Consider the following 22,773-nt stretch of genomic DNA (forward strand, 5'->3'; position numbering starts at 1 on the left):
GCCCCTCGCCCGAAGGTCCCCAGTGTCCTCTGTGTCCCCAGGCTGAGCGCCCCTGGCTCAGTCCCCTCTGGGTCCTGTGGGTGAGCGCCCCTCGCCCAGCAGTGCCCAGTGGGTCTCCTCTGGGGCCCGTGGGCGGCGCCCCTCCCTGGCCAGTGCTCAGTCTGCCCTGGGCCCTGTGGGGGAGCGCCCCTCGCCCGCCAGGGCCCAGTCTCCTCTGAGCCCTAATGCCACCTGGTGCCTGGGGAGCGAACTGTGTGGCTGGGGCCTTTCCCTGCTGGCCTGGGACACCCTCTTTGGCCTGAGGGCTGAAGGGTCCCCGCGGAGGAGGCCACCTGGGAAACTCGGAGCCAAGTGGAGAGAGAGCTCCTCCTGGCCAACACCTGGCTTGGCCTTTGGTGCGGCCCTGCAGGCAGGCTTGTGCAGAAAACCTGCGACCCCAAGACCACTGTCAGGGGATGTCAACTGCAAGGGCACCCAGGACCCAGCCGGATCCATCCAGCCCGACACACCATTTTCTGGCCTTTTGGCCCATGGGGCTGTGCTGCTGTGCAGGAGCGCAAGGTGCCCGGGACCAGTGGATGCGGGGGCCAATTTCCAAGGCCTGTGGGGGATCTCCTGGGAAGCGCCACCGGGCGCTCTCTGGGCCCCGGGGAAGAACCCTGTGGGACCCTTGGATCCGGAGCAACGCCCACCTGGGCAGGACGGTGGGGGGGGTGATTTGGCAGAGGACATCTCCCCACCGTCATGGAGAGGACCCTGCTGAGCCCCGTGAGAGGGCACCACTGTCCCACCCTGGCCCAGGTAAGGGAGACTTGGGGCTGAGGGATCCTCCGCCCAAGGTGCCCGGGATTCTGAGCCCTGTGGGTGAGCGCCCCTCTCCCGCGGGCGCTCATTCTCCAGGGTGCCTGGGGGGGAGCACCCTCGGCCCCCCAGCGCTCGGGCTGCTGGGGGTCCTGGGGGTGAGCGCCCCTCACCCAGCAGGGCTCCTCCGGCGGCCCTGAGTGTGGAGGGGAGCCGCCCTGGCCCTCCTGGGATCAGGCTTCCCTAGTTCCTGGGGGTGAGCGCCCCAGGCGGCGGCCTCCAGTGCCCGGGGCGGGGCGCTCTGGGCCCTGCTGGTGAGCGCCCCTCGCCCCGCAGTGCTCGGTGCGCCCGGGGGTGCTGCGGGTGCCTGTGTGGCGGCCCCCCACCCCCTCACCGGGGTCGCAGCCCTGTTCCCTTTCCCCAGGGTCCTGCTAGGGGAGGGCCCCTGGGTGGCCCTTAGCATTCATTGGGCACTGCGGCCTATGGGTGAGCGCCCCTCACCCATCAGTGCCCAGTGTCCTGGGGTGGGGGGGTCCTCTGGCTGAGCCGCCTGTCTTGCGGGGGCTTGGGGGGGGGGCGCCCAGCAGGCTTCCTTGTCCTCCGGGGCCCGCGGGTGAGCGCCCCTCGCCCGCGGGTCCTGGGTGTGTCCGGGCCTCTGGGGCGAGCCCCCCAGGCGCGCCAGGGACCAGTGAGCTCTGGGGCCCGCGGGTGAGCGCCCCTCGCCCGAAGGTCCCCAGTGTCCTCTGTGTCCCCAGGCTGAGCGCCCCTGGCTCAGTCCCCTCTGGGTCCTGTGGGTGAGCGCCCCTCGCCCAGCAGTGCCCAGTGGGTCTCCTCTGGGGCCCGTGGGCGGCGCCCCTCCCTGGCCAGTGCTCAGTCTGCCCTGGGCCCTGTGGGGGAGCGCCCCTCGCCCGCCAGGGCCCAGTCTCCTCTGAGCCCTAATGCCACCAGGTGCCTGGGGAGCGAACTGTGTGGCTGGGGCCTTTCCCTGCTGGCCTGGGACACCCTCTTTGGCCTGAGGGCTGAAGGGTCCCCGCGGAGGAGGCCACCTGGGAAACTCGGAGCCAAGTGGAGAGAGAGCTCCTCCTGGCCAACACCTGGCTTGGCCTTTGGTGCGGCCCTGCAGGCAGGCTTGTGCAGAAAACCTGCGACCCCAAGACCACTGTCAGGGGATGTCAACTGCAAGGGCACCCAGGACCCAGCCGGATCCATCCAGCCCGACACACCATTTTCTGGCCTTTTGGCCCATGGGGCTGTGCTGCTGTGCAGGAGCGCAAGGTGCCCGGGACCAGTGGATGCGGGGGCCAATTTCCAAGGCCTGTGGGGGATCTCCTGGGAAGCGCCACCGGGCGCTCTCTGGGCCCCAGGGAAGAACCCTGTGGGACCCTTGGATCCGGAGCAACGCCCACCTGGGCAGGACGGTGGGGGGGGTGATTTGGCAGAGGACATCTCCCCACCGTCATGGAGAGGACCCTGCTGAGCCCCGTGAGAGGGCACCACTGTCCCACCCTGGCCCAGGTAAGGGAGACTTGGGGCTGAGGGATCCTCCGCCCAAGGTGCCCGGGATTCTGAGCCCTGTGGGTGAGCGCCCCTCTCCCGCGGGCGCTCATTCTCCAGGGTGCCTGGGCGGGAGCACCCTCGGCCCCCCAGCGCTCGGGCTGCTGGGGGTCCTGGGGGTGAGCGCCCCTCACCCAGCAGGGCTCCTCCGGCGGCCCTGAGTGTGGAGGGGAGCCGCCCTGGCCCTCCTGGGATCAGGCTTCCCTAGTTCCTGGGGGTGAGCGCCCCAGGCGGCGGCCTCCAGTGCCCGGGGCGGGGCGCTCTGGGCCCTGCTGGTGAGCGCCCCTCGCCCCGCAGTGCTCGGTGCGCCCGGGGGTGCTGCGGGTGCCTGTGTGGCGGCCCCCCACCCCCTCACCGGGGTCGCAGCCCTGTTCCCTTTCCCCAGGGTCCTGCTAGGGGAGGGCCCCTGGGTGGCCCTTAGCATTCATTGGGCACTGCGGCCTGCGGGTGAGCGCCCCTCACCCATCAGTGCCCAGTGTCCTGGGGTGGGGGGGTCCTCTGGCTGAGCCGCCTGTCTTGCGGGGGCTTGGGGGGGGGGCGCCCAGCAGGCTTCCTTGTCCTCCGGGGCCCGCGGGTGAGCGCCCCTCGCCCGCGGGTCCTGGGTGTGTCCGGGCCTCTGGGGCGAGCCCCCCAGGCGCGCCAGGGACCAGTGAGCTCTGGGGCCCGCGGGTGAGCGCCCCTCGCCCGAAGGTCCCCAGTGTCCTCTGTGTCCCCAGGCTGAGCGCCCCTGGCTCAGTCCCCTCTGGGTCCTGTGGGTGAGCGCCCCTCGCCCAGCAGTGCCCAGTGGGTCTCCTCTGGGGCCCGTGGGCGGCGCCCCTCCCTGGCCAGTGCTCAGTCTGCCCTGGGCCCTGTGGGGGAGCGCCCCTCGCCCGCCAGGGCCCAGTCTCCTCTGAGCCCTAATGCCACCAGGTGCCTGGGGAGCGAACTGTGTGGCTGGGGCCTTTCCCTGCTGGCCTGGGACACCCTCTTTGGCCTGAGGGCTGAAGGGTCCCCGCGGAGGAGGCCACCTGGGAAACTCGGAGCCAAGTGGAGAGAGAGCTCCTCCTGGCCAACACCTGGCTTGGCCTTTGGTGCGGCCCTGCAGGCAGGCTTGTGCAGAAAACCTGCGACCCCAAGACCACTGTCAGGGGATGTCAACTGCAAGGGCACCCAGGACCCAGCCGGATCCATCCAGCCCGACACACCATTTTCTGGCCTTTTGGCCCATGGGGCTGTGCTGCTGTGCAGGAGCGCAAGGTGCCCGGGACCAGTGGATGCGGGGGCCAATTTCCAAGGCCTGTGGGGGATCTCCTGGGAAGCGCCACCGGGCGCTCTCTGGGCCCCGGGGAAGAACCCTGTGGGACCCTTGGATCCGGAGCAACGCCCACCTGGGCAGGACGGTGGGGGGGAGATTTGGCAGAGGACATCTCCCCCCCCCCGGTCATGGAGAGGACCCTGCTGAGCCCCGTGAGAGGGCACCACTGTCCCACCCTGGCCCAGGTAAGGGAGACTTGGGGCTGAGGGATCCTCCGCCCAAGGTGCCCGGGATTCTGAGCCCTGTGGGTGAGCGCCCCTCTCCCGCGGGCGCTCATTCTCCAGGGTGCCTGGGGGGGAGCACCCTCGGCCCCCCAGCGCTCGGGCTGCTGGGGGTCCTGGGGGTGAGCGCCCCTCACCCAGCAGGGCTCCTCCGGCGGCCCTGAGTGTGGAGGGGAGCCGCCCTGGCCCTCCTGGGATCAGGCTTCCCTAGTTCCTGGGGGAGAGCGCCCCAGGCGGCGGCCTCCAGTGCCCGGGGCGGGGCGCTCTGGGCCCTGCTGGTGAGCGCCCCTCGCCCCGCAGTGCTCGGTGCGCCCAGGGGTGCTGCGGGTGCCTGTGTGGCGGCCCCCCACCCCCTCACCGGGGTCGCAGCCCTGTTCCCTTTCCCCAGGGTCCTGCTAGGGGAGGGCCCCTGGGTGGCCCTTAGCATTCATTGGGCACTGCGGCCTGCGGGTGAGCGCCCCTCACCCATCAGTGCCCAGTGTCCTGGGGTGGGGGGGTCCTCTGGCTGAGCCGCCTGTCTTGCGGGGGCTTGGGGGGGGGGCGCCCAGCAGGCTTCCTTGTCCTCCGGGGCCCGCGGGTGAGCGCCCCTCGCCCGCGGGTCCTGGGTGTGTCCGGGCCTCTGGGGCGAGCCCCCCAGGCGCGCCAGGGACCAGTGAGCTCTGGGGCCCGCGGGTGAGCGCCCCTCGCCCGAAGGTCCCCAGTGTCCTCTGTGTCCCCAGGCTGAGCGCCCCTGGCTCAGTCCCCTCTGGGTCCTGTGGGTGAGCGCCCCTCGCCCAGCAGTGCCCAGTGGGTCTCCTCTGGGGCCCGTGGGCGGCGCCCCTCCCTGGCCAGTGCTCAGTCTGCCCTGGGCCCTGTGGGGGAGCGCCCCTCGCCCGCCAGGGCCCAGTCTCCTCTGAGCCCTAATGCCACCAGGTGCCTGGGGAGCGAACTGTGTGGCTGGGGCCTTTCCCTGCTGGCCTGGGACACCCTCTTTGGCCTGAGGGCTGAAGGGTCCCCGCGGAGGAGGCCACCTGGGAAACTCGGAGCCAAGTGGAGAGAGAGCTCCTCCTGGCCAACACCTGGCTTGGCCTTTGGTGCGGCCCTGCAGGCAGGCTTGTGCAGAAAACCTGCGACCCCAAGACCACTGTCAGGGGATGTCAACTGCAAGGGCACCCAGGACCCAGCCGGATCCATCCAGCCCGACACACCATTTTCTGGCCTTTTGGCCCATGGGGCTGTGCTGCTGTGCAGGAGCGCAAGGTGCCCGGGACCAGTGGATGCGGGGGCCAATTTCCAAGGCCTGTGGGGGATCTCCTGGGAAGCGCCACCGGGCGCTCTCTGGGCCCCGGGGAAGAACCCTGTGGGACCCTTGGATCCGGAGCAACGCCCACCTGGGCAGGACGGTGGGGGGGGTGATTTGGCAGAGGACATCTCCCCACCGTCATGGAGAGGACCCTGCTGAGCCCCGTGAGAGGGCACCACTGTCCCACCCTGGCCCAGGTAAGGGAGACTTGGGGCTGAGGGATCCTCCGCCCAAGGTGCCCGGGATTCTGAGCCCTGTGGGTGAGCGCCCCTCTCCCGCGGGCGCTCATTCTCCAGGGTGCCTGGGCGGGAGCACCCTCGGCCCCCCAGCGCTCGGGCTGCTGGGGGTCCTGGGGGTGAGCGCCCCTCACCCAGCAGGGCTCCTCCGGCGGCCCTGAGTGTGGAGGGGAGCCGCCCTGGCCCTCCTGGGATCAGGCTTCCCTAGTTCCTGGGGGTCAGCGCCCCAGGCGGCGGCCTCCAGTGCCCGGGGCGGGGCGCTCTGGGCCCTGCTGGTGAGCGCACCTCGCCCCGCAGTGCTCGGTGCGCCCGGGGGTGCTGCGGGTGCCTGTGTGGCGGCCCCCCACGCCCTCACCGGGGTCGCAGCCCTGTTCCCTTTCCCCAGGGTCCTGCTAGGGGAGGGCCCCTGGGTGGCCCTTAGCATTCATTGGGCACTGCGGCCTGCGGGTGAGCGCCCCTCACCCATCAGTGCCCAGTGTCCTGGGGTGGGGGGGTCCTCTGGCTGAGCCGCCTGTCTTGCGGGGGCTTGGGGGGGGGCGCCTAGCAGGCTTCCTTGTCCTCCGGGGCCCGTGGGTGAGCGCCCTTCGCCCGCGGGTCCTGGGTGTGTCCGGGCCTCTGGGGCGAGCCCCCCAGGCGCGCCAGGGACCAGTGAGCTCTGGGGCCCGCGGGTGAGCGCCCCTCGCCCGAAGGTCCCCAGTGTCCTCTGTGTCCCCAGGCTGAGCGCCCCTGGCTCAGTCCCCTCTGGGTCCTGTGGGTGAGCGCCCCTCGCCCAGCAGTGCCCAGTGGGTCTCCTCTGGGGCCCGTGGGCGGCGCCCCTCCCTGGCCAGTGCTCAGTCTGCCCTGGGCCCTGTGGGGGAGCGCCCCTCGCCCGCCAGGGCCCAGTCTCCTCTGAGCCCTAATGCCACCTGGTGCCTGGGGAGCGAACTGTGTGGCTGGGGCCTTTCCCTGCTGGCCTGGGACACCCTCTTTGGCCTGAGGGCTGAAGGGTCCCCGCGGAGGAGGCCACCTGGGAAACTCGGAGCCAAGTGGAGAGAGAGCTCCTCCTGGCCAACACCTGGCTTGGCCTTTGGTGCGGCCCTGCAGGCAGGCTTGTGCAGAAAACCTGCGACCCCAAGACCACTGTCAGGGGATGTCAACTGCAAGGGCACCCAGGACCCAGCCGGATCCATCCAGCCCGACACACCATTTTCTGGCCTTTTGGCCCATGGGGCTGTGCTGCTGTGCAGGAGCGCAAGGTGCCCGGGACCAGTGGATGCGGGGGCCAATTTCCAAGGCCTGTGGGGGATCTCCTGGGAAGCGCCACCGGGCGCTCTCTGGGCCCCGGGGAAGAACCCTGTGGGACCCTTGGATCCGGAGCAACGCCCACCTGGGCAGGACGGTGGGGGGGGTGATTTGGCAGAGGACATCTCCCCACCGTCATGGAGAGGACCCTGCTGAGCCCCGTGAGAGGGCACCACTGTCCCACCCTGGCCCAGGTAAGGGAGACTTGGGGCTGAGGGATCCTCCGCCCAAGGTGCCCGGGATTCTGAGCCCTGTGGGTGAGCGCCCCTCTCCCGCGGGCGCTCATTCTCCAGGGTGCCTGGGGGGGAGCACCCTCGGCCCCCCAGCGCTCGGGCTGCTGGGGGTCCTGGGGGTGAGCGCCCCTCACCCAGCAGGGCTCCTCCGGCGGCCCTGAGTGTGGAGGGGAGCCGCCCTGGCCCTCCTGGGATCAGGCTTCCCTAGTTCCTGGGGGTGAGCGCCCCAGGCGGCGGCCTCCAGTGCCCGGGGCGGGGCGCTCTGGGCCCTGCTGGTGAGCGCCCCTCGCCCCGCAGTGCTCGGTGCGCCCGGGGGTGCTGCGGGTGCCTGTGTGGCGGCCCCCCACCCCCTCACCGGGGTCGCAGCCCTGTTCCCTTTCCCCAGGGTCCTGCTAGGGGAGGGCCCCTGGGTGGCCCTTAGCATTCATTGGGCACTGCGGCCTATGGGTGAGCGCCCCTCACCCATCAGTGCCCAGTGTCCTGGGGTGGGGGGGTCCTCTGGCTGAGCCGCCTGTCTTGCGGGGGCTTGGGGGGGGGGCGCCCAGCAGGCTTCCTTGTCCTCCGGGGCCCGCGGGTGAGCGCCCCTCGCCCGCGGGTCCTGGGTGTGTCCGGGCCTCTGGGGCGAGCCCCCCAGGCGCGCCAGGGACCAGTGAGCTCTGGGGCCCGCGGGTGAGCGCCCCTCGCCCGAAGGTCCCCAGTGTCCTCTGTGTCCCCAGGCTGAGCGCCCCTGGCTCAGTCCCCTCTGGGTCCTGTGGGTGAGCGCCCCTCGCCCAGCAGTGCCCAGTGGGTCTCCTCTGGGGCCCGTGGGCGGCGCCCCTCCCTGGCCAGTGCTCAGTCTGCCCTGGGCCCTGTGGGGGAGCGCCCCTCGCCCGCCAGGGCCCAGTCTCCTCTGAGCCCTAATGCCACCAGGTGCCTGGGGAGCGAACTGTGTGGCTGGGGCCTTTCCCTGCTGGCCTGGGACACCCTCTTTGGCCTGAGGGCTGAAGGGTCCCCGCGGAGGAGGCCACCTGGGAAACTCGGAGCCAAGTGGAGAGAGAGCTCCTCCTGGCCAACACCTGGCTTGGCCTTTGGTGCGGCCCTGCAGGCAGGCTTGTGCAGAAAACCTGCGACCCCAAGACCACTGTCAGGGGATGTCAACTGCAAGGGCACCCAGGACCCAGCCGGATCCATCCAGCCCGACACACCATTTTCTGGCCTTTTGGCCCATGGGGCTGTGCTGCTGTGCAGGAGCGCAAGGTGCCCGGGACCAGTGGATGCGGGGGCCAATTTCCAAGGCCTGTGGGGGATCTCCTGGGAAGCGCCACCGGGCGCTCTCTGGGCCCCAGGGAAGAACCCTGTGGGACCCTTGGATCCGGAGCAACGCCCACCTGGGCAGGACGGTGGGGGGGGTGATTTGGCAGAGGACATCTCCCCACCGTCATGGAGAGGACCCTGCTGAGCCCCGTGAGAGGGCACCACTGTCCCACCCTGGCCCAGGTAAGGGAGACTTGGGGCTGAGGGATCCTCCGCCCAAGGTGCCCGGGATTCTGAGCCCTGTGGGTGAGCGCCCCTCTCCCGTGGGCGCTCATTCTCCAGGGTGCCTGGGGGGGAGCACCCTCGGCCCCCCAGCGCTCGGGCTGCTGGGGGTCCTGGGGGTGAGCGCCCCTCACCCAGCAGGGCTCCTCCGGCGGCCCTGAGTGTGGAGGGGAGCCGCCCTGGCCCTCCTGGGATCAGGCTTCCCTAGTTCCTGGGGGTGAGCGCCCCAGGCGGCGGCCTCCAGTGCCCGGGGCGGGGCGCTCTGGGCCCTGCTGGTGAGCGCCCCTCGCCCCGCAGTGCTCGGTGCGCCCGGGGGTGCTGCGGGTGCCTGTGTGGCGGCCCCCCACCCCCTCACCGGGGTCGCAGCCCTGTTCCCTTTCCCCAGGGTCCTGCTAGGGGAGGGCCCCTGGGTGGCCCTTAGCATTCATTGGGCACTGCGGCCTGCGGGTGAGCGCCCCTCACCCATCAGTGCCCAGTGTCCTGGGGTGGGGGGGTCCTCTGGCTGAGCCGCCTGTCTTGCGGGGGCTTGGGGGGGGGCGCCCAGCAGGCTTCCTTGTCCTCCGGGGCCCGCGGGTGAGCGCCCCTCGCCCGCGGGTCCTGGGTGTGTCCGGGCCTCTGGGGCGAGCCCCCCAGGCGCGCCAGGGACCAGTGAGCTCTGGGGCCCGCGGGTGAGCGCCCCTCGCCCGAAGGTCCCCAGTGTCCTCTGTGTCCCCAGGCTGAGCGCCCCTGGCTCAGTCCCCTCTGGGTCCTGTGGGTGAGCGCCCCTCGCCCAGCAGTGCCCAGTGGGTCTCCTCTGGGGCCCGTGGGCGGCGCCCCTCCCTGGCCAGTGCTCAGTCTGCCCTGGGCCCTGTGGGGGAGCGCCCCTCGCCCGCCAGGGCCCAGTCTCCTCTGAGCCCTAATGCCACCAGGTGCCTGGGGAGCGAACTGTGTGGCTGGGGCCTTTCCCTGCTGGCCTGGGACACCCTCTTTGGCCTGAGGGCTGAAGGGTCCCCGCGGAGGAGGCCACCTGGGAAACTCGGAGCCAAGTGGAGAGAGAGCTCCTCCTGGCCAACACCTGGCTTGGCCTTTGGTGCGGCCCTGCAGGCAGGCTTGTGCAGAAAACCTGCGACCCCAAGACCACTGTCAGGGGATGTCAACTGCAAGGGCACCCAGGACCCAGCCGGATCCATCCAGCCCGACACACCATTTTCTGGCCTTTTGGCCCATGGGGCTGTGCTGCTGTGCAGGAGCGCAAGGTGCCCAGGACCAGTGGATGCGGGGGCCAATTTCCAAGGCCTGTGGGGGATCTCCTGGGAAGCGCCACCGGGCGCTCTCTGGGCCCCGGGGAAGAACCCTGTGGGACCCTTGGATCCGGAGCAACGCCCACCTGGGCAGGACGGTGGGGGGGAGATTTGGCAGAGGACATCTCCCCCCCCCCGGTCATGGAGAGGACCCTGCTGAGCCCCGTGAGAGGGCACCACTGTCCCACCCTGGCCCAGGTAAGGGAGACTTGGGGCTGAGGGATCCTCCGCCCAAGGTGCCCGGGATTCTGAGCCCTGTGGGTGAGCGCCCCTCTCCCGCGGGCGCTCATTCTCCAGGGTGCCTGGGGGGGAGCACCCTCGGCCCCCCAGCGCTCGGGCTGCTGGGGGTCCTGGGGGTGAGCGCCCCTCACCCAGCAGGGCTCCTCCGGCGGCCCTGAGTGTGGAGGGGAGCCGCCCTGGCCCTCCTGGGATCAGGCTTCCCTAGTTCCTGGGGGTGAGCGCCCCAGGCGGCGGCCTCCAGTGCCCGGGGCGGGGCGCTCTGGGCCCTGCTGGTGAGCGCCCCTCGCCCCGCAGTGCTCGGTGCGCCCGGGGGTGCTGCGGGTGCCTGTGTGGCGGCCCCCCACCCCCTCACCGGGGTCGCAGCCCTGTTCCCTTTCCCCAGGGTCCTGCTAGGGGAGGGCCCCTGGGTGGCCCTTAGCATTCATTGGGCACTGCGGCCTGCGGGTGAGCGCCCCTCACCCATCAGTGCCCAGTGTCCTGGGGTGGGGGGGTCCTCTGGCTGAGCCGCCTGTCTTGCGGGGGCTTGGGGGGGGGGCGCCCAGCAGGCTTCCTTGTCCTCCGGGGCCCGCGGGTGAGCGCCCCTCGCCCGCGGGTCCTGGGTGTGTCCGGGCCTCTGGGGCGAGCCCCCCAGGCGCGCCAGGGACCAGTGAGCTCTGGGGCCCGCGGGTGAGCGCCCCTCGCCCGAAGGTCCCCAGTGTCCTCTGTGTCCCCAGGCTGAGCGCCCCTGGCTCAGTCCCCTCTGGGTCCTGTGGGTGAGCGCCCCTCGCCCAGCAGTGCCCAGTGGGTCTCCTCTGGGGCCCGTGGGCGGCGCCCCTCCCTGGCCAGTGCTCAGTCTGCCCTGGGCCCTGTGGGGGAGCGCCCCTCGCCCGCCAGGGCCCAGTCTCCTCTGAGCCCTAATGCCACCAGGTGCCTGGGGAGCGAACTGTGTGGCTGGGGCCTTTCCCTGCTGGCCTGGGACACCCTCTTTGGCCTGAGGGCTGAAGGGTCCCCGCGGAGGAGGCCACCTGGGAAACTCGGAGCCAAGTGGAGAGAGAGCTCCTCCTGGCCAACACCTGGCTTGGCCTTTGGTGCGGCCCTGCAGGCAGGCTTGTGCAGAAAACCTGCGACCCCAAGACCACTGTCAGGGGATGTCAACTGCAAGGGCACCCAGGACCCAGCCGGATCCATCCAGCCCGACACACCATTTTCTGGCCTTTTGGCCCATGGGGCTGTGCTGCTGTGCAGGAGCGCAAGGTGCCCGGGACCAGTGGATGCGGGGGCCAATTTCCAAGGCCTGTGGGGGATCTCCTGGGAAGCGCCACCGGGCGCTCTCTGGGCCCCGGGGAAGAACCCTGTGGGACCCTTGGATCCGGAGCAACGCCCACCTGGGCAGGACGGTGGGGGGGGTGATTTGGCAGAGGACATCTCCCCACCGTCATGGAGAGGACCCTGCTGAGCCCCGTGAGAGGGCACCACTGTCCCACCCTGGCCCAGGTAAGGGAGACTTGGGGCTGAGGGATCCTCCGCCCAAGGTGCCCGGGATTCTGAGCCCTGTGGGTGAGCGCCCCTCTCCCGCGGGCGCTCATTCTCCAGGGTGCCTGGGGGGGAGCACCCTCGGCCCCCCAGCGCTCGGGCTGCTGGGGGTCCTGGGGGTGAGCGCCCCTCACCCAGCAGGGCTCCTCCGGCGGCCCTGAGTGTGGAGGGGAGCCGCCCTGGCCCTCCTGGGATCAGGCTTCCCTAGTTCCTGGGGGTGAGCGCCCCAGGCGGCGGCCTCCAGTGCCCGGGGCGGGGCGCTCTGGGCCCTGCTGGTGAGCGCCCCTCGCCCCGCAGTGCTCGGTGCGCCCGGGGGTGCTGCGGGTGCCTGTGTGGCGGCCCCCCACCCCCTCACCGGGGTCGCAGCCCTGTTCCCTTTCCCCAGGGTCCTGCTAGGGGAGGGCCCCTGGGTGGCCCTTAGCATTCATTGGGCACTGCGGCCTGCGGGTGAGCGCCCCTCACCCATCAGTGCCCAGTGTCCTGGGGTGGGGGGGTCCTCTGGCTGAGCCGCCTGTCTTGCGGGGGCTTGGGGGGGGGCGCCCAGCAGGCTTCCTTGTCCTCCGCGGCCCGCGGGTGAGCGCCCCTCGCCCGCGGGTCCTGGGTGTGTCCGGGCCTCTGGGGCGAGCCCCCCAGGCGCGCCAGGGACCAGTGAGCTCTGGGGCCCGCGGGTGAGCGCCCCTCGCCCGAAGGTCCCCAGTGTCCTCTGTGTCCCCAGGCTGAGCGCCCCTGGCTCAGTCCCCTCTGGGTCCTGTGGGTGAGCGCCCCTCGCCCAGCAGTGCCCAGTGGGTCTCCTCTGGGGCCCGTGGGCGGCGCCCCTCCCTGGCCAGTGCTCAGTCTGCCCTGGGCCCTGTGGGGGAGCGCCCCTCGCCCGCCAGGGCCCAGTCTCCTCTGAGCCCTAATGCCACCTGGTGCCTGGGGAGCGAACTGTGTGGCTGGGGCCTTTCCCTGCAGGCCTGGGACACCCTCTTTGGCCTGAGGGCTGAAGGGTCCCCGCGGAGGAGGCCACCTGGGAAACTCGGAGCCAAGTGGAGAGAGAGCTCCTCCTGGCCAACACCTGGCTTGGCCTTTGGTGCGGCCCTGCAGGCAGGCTTGTGCAGAAAACCTGCGACCCCAAGACCACTGTCAGGGGATGTCAACTGCAAGGGCACCCAGGACCCAGCCGGATCCATCCAGCCCGACACACCATTTTCTGGCCTTTTGGCCCATGGGGCTGTGCTGCTGTGCAGGAGCGCAAGGTGCCCGGGACCAGTGGATGCGGGGGCCAATTTCCAAGGCCTGTGGGGGATCTCCTGGGAAGCGCCACCGGGCGCTCTCTGGGCCCCGGGGAAGAACCCTGTGGGACCCTTGGATCCGGAGCAACGCCCACCTGGGCAGGACGGTGGGGGGGGAGATTTGGCAGAGGACATCTCCCCACCGTCATGGAGAGGACCCTGCTGAGCCCCGTGAGAGGGCACCACTGTCCCACCCTGGCCCAGGTAAGGGAGACTTGGGGCTGAGGGATCCTCCGCCCAAGGTGCCCGGGATTCTGAGCCCTGTGGGTGAGCGCCCCTCTCCCGCGGGCGCTCATTCTCCAGGGTGCCTGGGGGGGAGCACCCTCGGCCCCCCAGCGCTCGGGCTGCTGGGGGTCCTGGGGGTGAGCGCCCCTCACCCAGCAGGGCTCCTCCGGCGGCCCTGAGTGTGGAGGGGAGCCGCCCTGGCCCTCCTGGGATCAGGCTTCCCTAGTTCCTGGGGGTGAGCGCCCCAGGCGGCGGCCTCCAGTGCCCGGGGCGGGGCGCTCTGGGCCCTGCTGGTGAGCGCCCCTCGCCCCGCAGTGCTCGGTGCGCCCGGGGGTGCTGCGGGTGCCTGTGTGGCGGCCCCCCACCCCCTCACCGGGGTCGCAGCCCTGTTCCCTTTCCCCAGGGTCCTGCTAGGGGAGGGCCCCTGGGTGGCCCTTAGCATTCATTGGGCACTGCGGCCTGCGGGTGAGCGCCCCTCACCCATCAGTGCCCAGTGTCCTGGGGTGGGGGGGTCCTCTGGCTGAGCCGCCTGTCTTGCGGGGGCTTGGGGGGCGGCGCCCAGCAGGCTTCCTTGTCCTCCGGGGCCCGCGGGTGAGCGCCCCTCGCCCGCGGGTCCTGGGTGTGTCCGGGCCTCTGGGGCGAGCCCCCCAGGCGCGCCAGGGACCAGTGAGCTCTGGGGCCCGCGGGTGAGCGCCCCTCGCCCGAAGGTCCCCAGTGTCCTCTGTGTCCCCAGGCTGAGCGCCCCTGGCTCAGTCCCCTCTGGGTCCTGTGGGTGAGCGCCCCTCGCCCAGCAGTGCCCAGTGGGTCTCCTCTGGGGCCCGTGGGCGGCGCCCCTCCCTGGCCAGTGCTCAGTCTGCCCTGGGCCCTGTGGGGGAGCGCCCCTCGCCCGCCAGGGCCCAGTCTCCTCTGAGCCCTAATGCCACCTGGTGCCTGGGGAGCGAACTGTGTGGCTGGGGCCTTTCCCTGCCGGCCTGGGACACCCTCTTTGGCCTGAGGGCTGAAGGGTCCCCGTGGAGGAGGCCACCTGGGAAACTCGGAGCCAAGTGGAGAGAGAGCTCCTCCTGGCCAACACCTGGCTTGGCCTTTGGTGCGGCCCTGCAGGCAGGCTTGTGCAGAAAACCTGCGACCCCAAGACCACTGTCAGGGGATGTCAACTGCAAGGGCACCCAGGACCCAGCCGGATCCATCCAGCCCGACACACCATTTTCTGGCCTTTTGGCCCATGGGGCTGTGCTGCTGTGCAGGAGCGCAAGGTGCCCGGGACCAGTGGATGCGGGGGCCAATTTCCAAGGCCTGTGGGGGATCTCCTGGGAAGCGCCACCGGGTGCTCTCTGGGCCCCGGGGAAGAACCCTGTGGGACCCTTGGATCCGGAGCAACGCCCACCTGGGCAGGACGGTGGGGGGGGAGATTTGGCAGAGGACATCTCTCCACCCTCATGGAGAGGACCCTGCTGAGCCCCGTGAGAGGGCACCACTGTCCCACCCTGGCCCAGGTAAGGGAGACTTGGGGCTGAGGGATCCTCCGCCCAAGGTGCCCGGGATTCTGAGCCCTGTGGGTGAGCGCCCCTCTCCCGCGGGCGCTCATTCTCCAGGGTGCCTGTGGGGGAGCACCCTCGGCCCCCCAGCGCTCGGGCTGCTGGGGGTCCTGGGGGTGAGCGCCCCTCACCCAGCAGGGCTCCTCCGGCGGCCCTGAGTGTGGAGGGGAGCCGCCCTGGCCCTCCTGGGATCAGGCTTCCCTAGTTCCTGGGGGTGAGCGCCCCAGGCGGCGGCCTCCAGTGCCCGGGGCGGGGCGCTCTGGGCCCTGCTGGTGAGCGCCCCTCGCCCCGCAGTGCTCGGTGCGCCCGGGGGTGCTGCGGGTGCCTGTGTGGCGGCCCCCCACCCCCTCACCGGGGTCGCAGCCCTGTTCCCTTTCCCCAGGGTCCTGCTAGGGGAGGGCCCCTGGGTGGCCCTTAGCATTCATTGGGCACTGCGGCCTGCGGGTGAGCGCCCCTCACCCATCAGTGCCCAGTGTCCTGGGGTGGGGGGGTCCTCTGGCTGAGCCGCCTGTCTTGCGGGGGCTTGGGGGGGGGCGCCCAGCAGGCTTCCTTGTCCTCCGGGGCCCGTGGGTGAGCGCCCCTCGCCCGCGGGTCCTGGGTGTGTCCGGGCCTCTGGGGCGAGCCCCCCAGGCGCGCCAGGGACCAGTGAGCTCTGGGGCCCGCGGGTGAGCGCCCCTCGCCCGAAGGTCCCCAGTGTCCTCTGTGTCCCCAGGCTGAGCGCCCCTGGCTCAGTCCCCTCTGGGTCCTGTGGGTGAGCGCCCCTCGCCCAGCAGTGCCCAGTGGGTCTCCTCTGGGGCCCGTGGGCGGCGCCCCTCCCTGGCCAGTGCTCAGTCTGCCCTGGGCCCTGTGGGGGAGCGCCCCTCGCCCGCCAGGGCCCAGTCTCCTCTGAGCCCTAATGCCACCTGGTGCCTGGGGAGCGAACTGTGTGGCTGGGGCCTTTCCCTGCAGGCCTGGGACACCCTCTTTGGCCTGAGGGCTGAAGGGTCCCCGCGGAGGAGGCCACCTGGGAAACTCGGAGCCAAGTGGAGAGAGAGCTCCTCCTGGCCAAACCTGGCTTGGCCTTTGGTGCGGCCCTGCAGGCAGGCTTGTGCAGAAAACCTGCGACCCCAAGACCACTGTCAGGGGATGTCAACTGCAAGGGCACCCAGGACCCAGCCGGATCCATCCAGCCCGACACACCATTTTCTGGCCTTTTGGCCCATGGGGCTGTGCTGCTGTGCAGGAGCGCAAGGTGCCCGGGACCAGTGGATGCGGGGGCCAATTTCCAAGGCCTGTGGGGGATCTCCTGGGAAGCGCCACCGGGCGCTCTCTGGGCCCCGGGGAAGAACCCTGTGGGACCCTTGGATCCGGAGCAACGCCCACCTGGGCAGGACGGTGGGGGGGAGATTTGGCAGAGGACATCTCCCCCCCCCCCCGGTCATGGAGAGGACCCTGCTGAGCCCCGTGAGAGGGCACCACTGTCCCACCCTGGCCCAGGTAAGGGAGACTTGGGGCTGAGGGATCCTCCGCCCAAGGTGCCCGGGATTCTGAGCCCTGTGGGTGAGCGCCCCTCTCCCGCGGGCGCTCATTCTCCAGGGTGCCTGGGGGGGAGCACCCTCGGCCCCCCAGCGCTCGGGCTGCTGGGGGTCCTGGGGGTGAGCGCCCCTCACCCAGCAGGGCTCCTCCGGCGGCCCTGAGTGTGGAGGGGAGCCGCCCTGGCCCTCCTGGGATCAGGCTTCCCTAGTTCCTGGGGGTGAGCGCCCCAGGCGGCGGCCTCCAGTGCCCGGGGCGGGGCGCTCTGGGCCCTGCTGGTGAGCGCCCCTCGCCCCGCAGTGCTCGGTGCGCCCGGGGGTGCTGCGGGTGCCTGTGTGGCGGCCCCCCACCCCCTCACCGGGGTCGCAGCCCTGTTCCCTTTCCCCAGGGTCCTGCTAGGGGAGGGCCCCTGGGTGGCCCTTAGCATTCATTGGGCACTGCGGCCTGCGGGTGAGCGCCCCTCACCCATCAGTGCCCAGTGTCCTGGGGTGGGGGGGTCCTCTGGCTGAGCCGCCTGTCTTGCGGGGGCTTGGGGGGGGGCGCCCAGCAGGCTTCCTTGTCCTCCGCGGCCCGCGGGTGAGCGCCCCTCGCCCGCGGGTCCTGGGTGTGTCCGGGCCTCTGGGGCGAGCCCCCCAGGCGCGCCAGGGACCAGTGAGCTCTGGGGCCCGCGGGTGAGCGCCCCTCGCCCGAAGGTCCCCAGTGTCCTCTGTGTCCCCAGGCTGAGCGCCCCTGGCTCAGTCCCCTCTGGGTCCTGTGGGTGAGCGCCCCTCGCCCAGCAGTGCCCAGTGGGTCTCCTCTGGGGCCCGTGGGCGGCGCCCCTCCCTGGCCAGTGCTCAGTCTGCCCTGGGCCCTGTGGGGGAGCGCCCCTCGCCCGCCAGGGCCCAGTCTCCTCTGAGCCCTAATGCCACCTGGTGCCTGGGGAGCGAACTGTGTGGCTGGGGCCTTTCCCTGCCGGCCTGGGACACCCTCTTTGGCCTGAGGGCTGAAGGGTCCCCGCGGAGGAGGCCACCTGGGAAACTCGGAGCCAAGTGGAGAGAGAGCTCCTCCTGGCCAACACCTGGCTTGGCCTTTGGTGCGGCCCTGCAGGCAGGCTTGTGCAGAAAACCTGCGACCCCAAGACCACTGTCAGGGGATGTCAACTGCAAGGGCACCCAGGACCCAGCCGGATCCATCCAGCCCGACACACCATTTTCTGGCCTTTTGGCCCATGGGGCTGTGCTGCTGTGCAGGAGCGCAAGGTGCCCGGGACCAGTGGATGCGGGGGCCAATTTCCAAGGCCTGTGGGGGATCTCCTGGGAAGCGCCACCGGGCGCTCTCTGGGCCCCGGGGAAGAACCCTGTGGGACCCTTGGATCCGGAGCAACGCCCACCTGGGCAGGACGGTGGGGGGGGAGATTTGGCAGAGGACATCTCTCCACCGTCATGGAGAGGACCCTGCTGAGCCCCGTGAGAGGGCACCACTGTCCCACCCTGGCCCAGGTAAGGGAGACTTGGGGCTGAGGGATCCTCCGCCCAAGGTGCCCGGGATTCTGAGCCCTGTGGGTGAGCGCCCCTCTCCCGCGGGCGCTCATTCTCCAGGGTGCCTGGGGGGGAGCACCCTCGGCCCCCCAGCGCTCGGGCTGCTGGGGGTCCTGGGGGTGAGCGCCCCTCACCCAGCAGGGCTCCTCCGGCGGCCCTGAGTGTGGAGGGGAGCCGCCCTGGCCCTCCTGGGATCAGGCTTCCCTAGTTCCTGGGGGTGAGCGCCCCAGGCGGCGGCCTCCAGTGCCCGGGGCGGGGCGCTCTGGGCCCTGCTGGTGAGCGCCCCTCGCCCCGCAGTGCTCGGTGCGCCCGGGGGTGCTGCGGGTGCCTGTGTGGCGGCCCCCCACCCCCTCACCGGGGTCGCAGCCCTGTTCCCTTTCCCCAGGGTCCTGCTAGGGGAGGGCCCCTGGGTGGCCCTTAGCATTCATTGGGCACTGCGGCCTGCGGGTGAGCGCCCCTCACCCATCAGTGCCCAGTGTCCTGGGGTGGGGGGGTCCTCTGGCTGAGCCGCCTGTCTTGCGGGGGCTTGGGGGGGGGCGCCCAGCAGGCTTCCTTGTCCTCCGGGGCCCGTGGGTGAGCGCCCCTCGCCCGCGGGTCCTGGGTGTGTCCGGGCCTCTGGGGCGAGCCCCCCAGGCGCGCCAGGGACCAGTGAGCTCTGGGGCCCGCGGGTGAGCGCCCCTCGCCCGAAGGTCCCCAGTGTCCTCTGTGTCCCCAGGCTGAGCGCCCCTGGCTCAGTCCCCTCTGGGTCCTGTGGGTGAGCGCCCCTCGCCCAGCAGTGCCCAGTGGGTCTCCTCTGGGGCCCGTGGGCGGCGCCCCTCCCTGGCCAGTGCTCAGTCTGCCCTGGGCCCTGTGGGGGAGCGCCCCTCGCCCGCCAGGGCCCAGTCTCCTCTGAGCCCTAATGCCACCTGGTGCCTGGGGAGCGAACTGTGTGGCTGGGGCCTTTCCCTGCAGGCCTGGGACACCCTCTTTGGCCTGAGGGCTGAAGGGTCCCCGCGGAGGAGGCCACCTGGGAAACTCGGAGCCAAGTGGAGAGAGAGCTCCTCCTGGCCAAACCTGGCTTGGCCTTTGGTGCGGCCCTGCAGGCAGGCTTGTGCAGAAAACCTGCGACCCCAAGACCACTGTCAGGGGATGTCAACTGCAAGGGCACCCAGGACCCAGCCGGATCCATCCAGCCCGACACACCATTTTCTGGCCTTTTGGCCCATGGGGCTGTGCTGCTGTGCAGGAGCGCAAGGTGCCCGGGACCAGTGGATGCGGGGGCCAATTTCCAAGGCCTGTGGGGGATCTCCTGGGAAGCGCCACCGGGCGCTCTCTGGGCCCCGGGGAAGAACCCTGTGGGACCCTTGGATCCGGAGCAACGCCCACCTGGGCAGGACGGTGGGGGGGAGATTTGGCAGAGGACATCTCCCCCCCCCCGGTCATGGAGAGGACCCTGCTGAGCCCCGTGAGAGGGCACCACTGTCCCACCCTGGCCCAGGTAAGGGAGACTTGGGGCTGAGGGATCCTCCGCCCAAGGTGCCCGGGATTCTGAGCCCTGTGGGTGAGCGCCCCTCTCCCGCGGGCGCTCATTCTCCAGGGTGCCTGGGGGGGAGCACCCTCGGCCCCCCAGCGCTCGGGCTGCTGGGGGTCCTGGGGGTGAGCGCCCCTCACCCAGCAGGGCTCCTCCGGCGGCCCTGAGTGTGGAGGGGAGCCGCCCTGGCCCTCCTGGGATCAGGCTTCCCTAGTTCCTGGGGGTGAGCGCCCCAGGCGGCGGCCTCCAGTGCCCGGGGCGGGGCGCTCTGGGCCCTGCTGGTGAGCGCCCCTCGCCCCGCAGTGCTCGGTGCGCCCGGGGGTGCTGCGGGTGCCTGTGTGGCGGCCCCCCACCCCCTCACCGGGGTCGCAGCCCTGTTCCCTTTCCCCAGGGTCCTGCTAGGGGAGGGCCCCTGGGTGGCCCTTAGCATTCATTGGGCACTGCGGCCTGCGGGTGAGCGCCCCTCACCCATCAGTGCCCAGTGTCCTGGGGTGGGGGGGTCCTCTGGCTGAGCCGCCTGTCTTGCGGGGGCTTGGGGGGGGGCGCCCAGCAGGCTTCCTTGTCCTCCGGGGCCCGCGGGTGAGCGCCCCTCGCCCGCGGGTCCTGGGTGTGTCCGGGCCTCTGGGGCGAGCCCCCCAGGCGCGCCAGGGACCAGTGAGCTCTGGGGCCCGCGGGTGAGCGCCCCTCGCCCGAAGGTCCCCAGTGTCCTCTGTGTCCCCAGGCTGAGCGCCCCTGGCTCAGTCCCCTCTGGGTCCTGTGGGTGAGCGCCCCTCGCCCAGCAGTGCCCAGTGGGTCTCCTCTGGGGCCCGTGGGCGGCGCCCCTCCCTGGCCAGTGCTCAGTCTGCCCTGGGCCCTGTGGGGGAGCGCCCCTCGCCCGCCAGGGCCCAGTCTCCTCTGAGCCCTAATGCCACCTGGTGCCTGGGGAGCGAACTGTGTGGCTGGGGCCTTTCCCTGCCGGCCTGGGACACCCTCTTTGGCCTGAGGGCTGAAGGGTCCCCGCGGAGGAGGCCACCTGGGAAACTCGGAGCCAAGTGGAGAGAGAGCTCCTCCTGGCCAACACCTGGCTTGGCCTTTGGTGCGGCCCTGCAGGCAGGCTTGTGCAGAAAACCTGCGACCCCAAGACCACTGTCAGGGGATGTCAACTGCAAGGGCACCCAGGACCCAGCCGGATCCATCCAGCCCGACACACCATTTTCTGGCCTTTTGGCCCATGGGGCTGTGCTGCTGTGCAGGAGCGCAAGGTGCCCGGGACCAGTGGATGCGGGGGCCAATTTCCAAGGCCTGTGGGGGATCTCCTGGGAAGCGCCACCGGGCGCTCTCTGGGCCCCGGGGAAGAACCCTGTGGGACCCTTGGATCCGGAGCAACGCCCACCTGGGCAGGACGGTGGGGGGGAGATTTGGCAGAGGACATCTCCCCCCCCCGGTCATGGAGAGGACCCTGCTGAGCCCCGTGAGAGGGCACCACTGTCCCACCCTGGCCCAGGTAAGGGAGACTTGGGGCTGAGGGATCCTCCGCCCAAGGTGCCCGGGATTCTGAGCCCTGTGGGTGAGCGCCCCTCTCCCGCGGGCGCTCATTCTCCAGGGTGCCTGGGGGGGAGCACCCTCGGCCCCCCAGCGCTCGGGCTGCTGGGGGTCCTGGGGGTGAGCGCCCCTCACCCAGCAGGGCTCCTCCGGCGGCCCTGAGTGTGGAGGGGAGCCGCCCTGGCCCTCCTGGGATCAGGCTTCCCTAGTTCCTGGGGGTGAGCGCCCCAGGCGGCGGCCTCCAGTGCCCGGGGCGGGGCGCTCTGGGCCCTGCTGGTGAGCGCCCCTCGCCCCGCAGTGCTCGGTGCGCCCGGGGGTGCTGCGGGTGCCTGTGTGGCGGCCCCCCACCCCCTCACCGGGGTCGCAGCCCTGTTCCCTTTCCCCAGGGTCCTGCTAGGGGAGGGCCCCTGGGTGGCCCTTAGCATTCATTGGGCACTGCGGCCTGTGGGTGAGCGCCCCTCACCCATCAGTGCCCAGTGTCCTGGGGTGGGGGGGTCCTCTGGCTGAGCCGCCTGTCTTGCGGGGGCTTGGGGGGGGGCGCCCAGCAGGCTTCCTTGTCCTCAGGGCCCGCAGGTGAGCGCCCCTCGCCCGCGGGTCCTGGGTGTGTCCGGGCCTCTGGGGCGAGCCCCCCAGGCGCGCCAGGGACCAGTGAGCTCTGGGGCCCGCGGGTGAGCGCCCCTCGCCCGAAGGTCCCCAGTGTCCTCTGTGTCCCCAGGCTGAGCGCCCCTGGCTCAGTCCCCTCTGGGTCCTGTGGGTGAGCGCCCCTCGCCCAGCAGTGCCCAGTGGGTCTCCTCTGGGGCCCGTGGGCGGCGCCCCTCCCTGGCCAGTGCTCAGTCTGCCCTGGGCCCTGTGGGGGAGCGCCCCTCGCCCGCCAGGGCCCAGTCTCCTCTGAGCCCTAATGCCACCTGGTGCCTGGGGAGCGAACTGTGTGGCTGGGGCCTTTCCCTGCCGGCCTGGGACACCCTCTTTGGCCTGAGGGCTGAAGGGTCCCCGTGGAGGAGGCCACCTGGGAAACTCGGAGCCAAGTGGAGAGAGAGCTCCTCCTGGCCAACACCTGGCTTGGCCTTTGGTGCGGCCCTGCAGGCAGGCTTGTGCAGAAAACCTGCGACCCCAAGACCACTGTCAGGGGATGTCAACTGCAAGGGCACCCAGGACCCAGCCGGATCCATCCAGCCCGACACACCATTTTCTGGCCTTTTGGCCCATGGGGCTGTGCTGCTGTGCAGGAGCGCAAGGTGCCCGGGACCAGTGGATGCGGGGGCCAATTTCCAAGGCCTGTGGGGGATCTCCTGGGAAGCGCCACCGGGCGCTCTCTGGGCCCCGGGGAAGAACCCTGTGGGACCCTTGGATCCGGAGCAACGCCCACCTGGGCAGGACGGTGGGGGGGAGATTTGGCAGAGGACATCTCCCCCCCCCCGGTCATGGAGAGGACCCTGCTGAGCCCCGTGAGAGGGCACCACTGTCCCACCCTGGCCCAGGTAAGGGAGACTTGGGGCTCCGGGATCCTCCGCCCAAGGTGCCCGGGATTCTGAGCCCTGTGGGTGAGCGCCCCTCTCCCGCGGGCGCTCATTCTCCAGGGTGCCTGGGGGGGAGCACCCTCGGCCCCCCAGCGCTCGGGCTGCTGGGGGTCCTGGGGGTGAGCGCCCCTCACCCAGCAGGGCTCCTCCGGCGGCCCTGAGTGTGGAGGGGAGCCGCCCTGGCCCTCCTGGGATCAGGCTTCCCTAGTTCCTGGGGGTGAGCGCCCCAGGCGGCGGCCTCCAGTGCCCGGGGCGGGGCGCTCTGGGCCCTGCTGGTGAGCGCCCCTCGCCCCGCAGTGCTCGGTGCGCCCGGGGGTGCTGCGGGTGCCTGTGTGGCGGCCCCCCACCCCCTCACCGGGGTCGCAGCCCTGTTCCCTTTCCCCAGGGTCCTGCTAGGGGAGGGCCCCTGGGTGGCCCTTAGCATTCATTGGGCACTGCGGCCTGCGGGTGAGCGCCCCTCACCCATCAGTGCCCAGTGTCCTGGGGTGGGGGGGTCCTCTGGCTGAGCCGCCTGTCTTGCGGGGGCTTGGGGGGGGGCGCCCAGCAGGCTTCCTTGTCCTCCGGGGCCCGTGGGTGAGCGCCCCTCGCCCGCGGGTCCTGGGTGTGTCCGGGCCTCTGGGGCGAGCCCCCCAGGCGCGCCAGGGACCAGTGAGCTCTGGGGCCCGCGGGTGAGCGCCCCTCGCCCGAAGGTCCCCAGTGTCCTCTGTGTCCCCAGG

Source organism: Spermophilus citellus, assembly GCF_964194105.1.
Source record: "Spermophilus citellus genome assembly, chromosome: 17".
Lineage (NCBI taxonomy): Eukaryota > Metazoa > Chordata > Mammalia > Rodentia > Sciuridae > Spermophilus > Spermophilus citellus.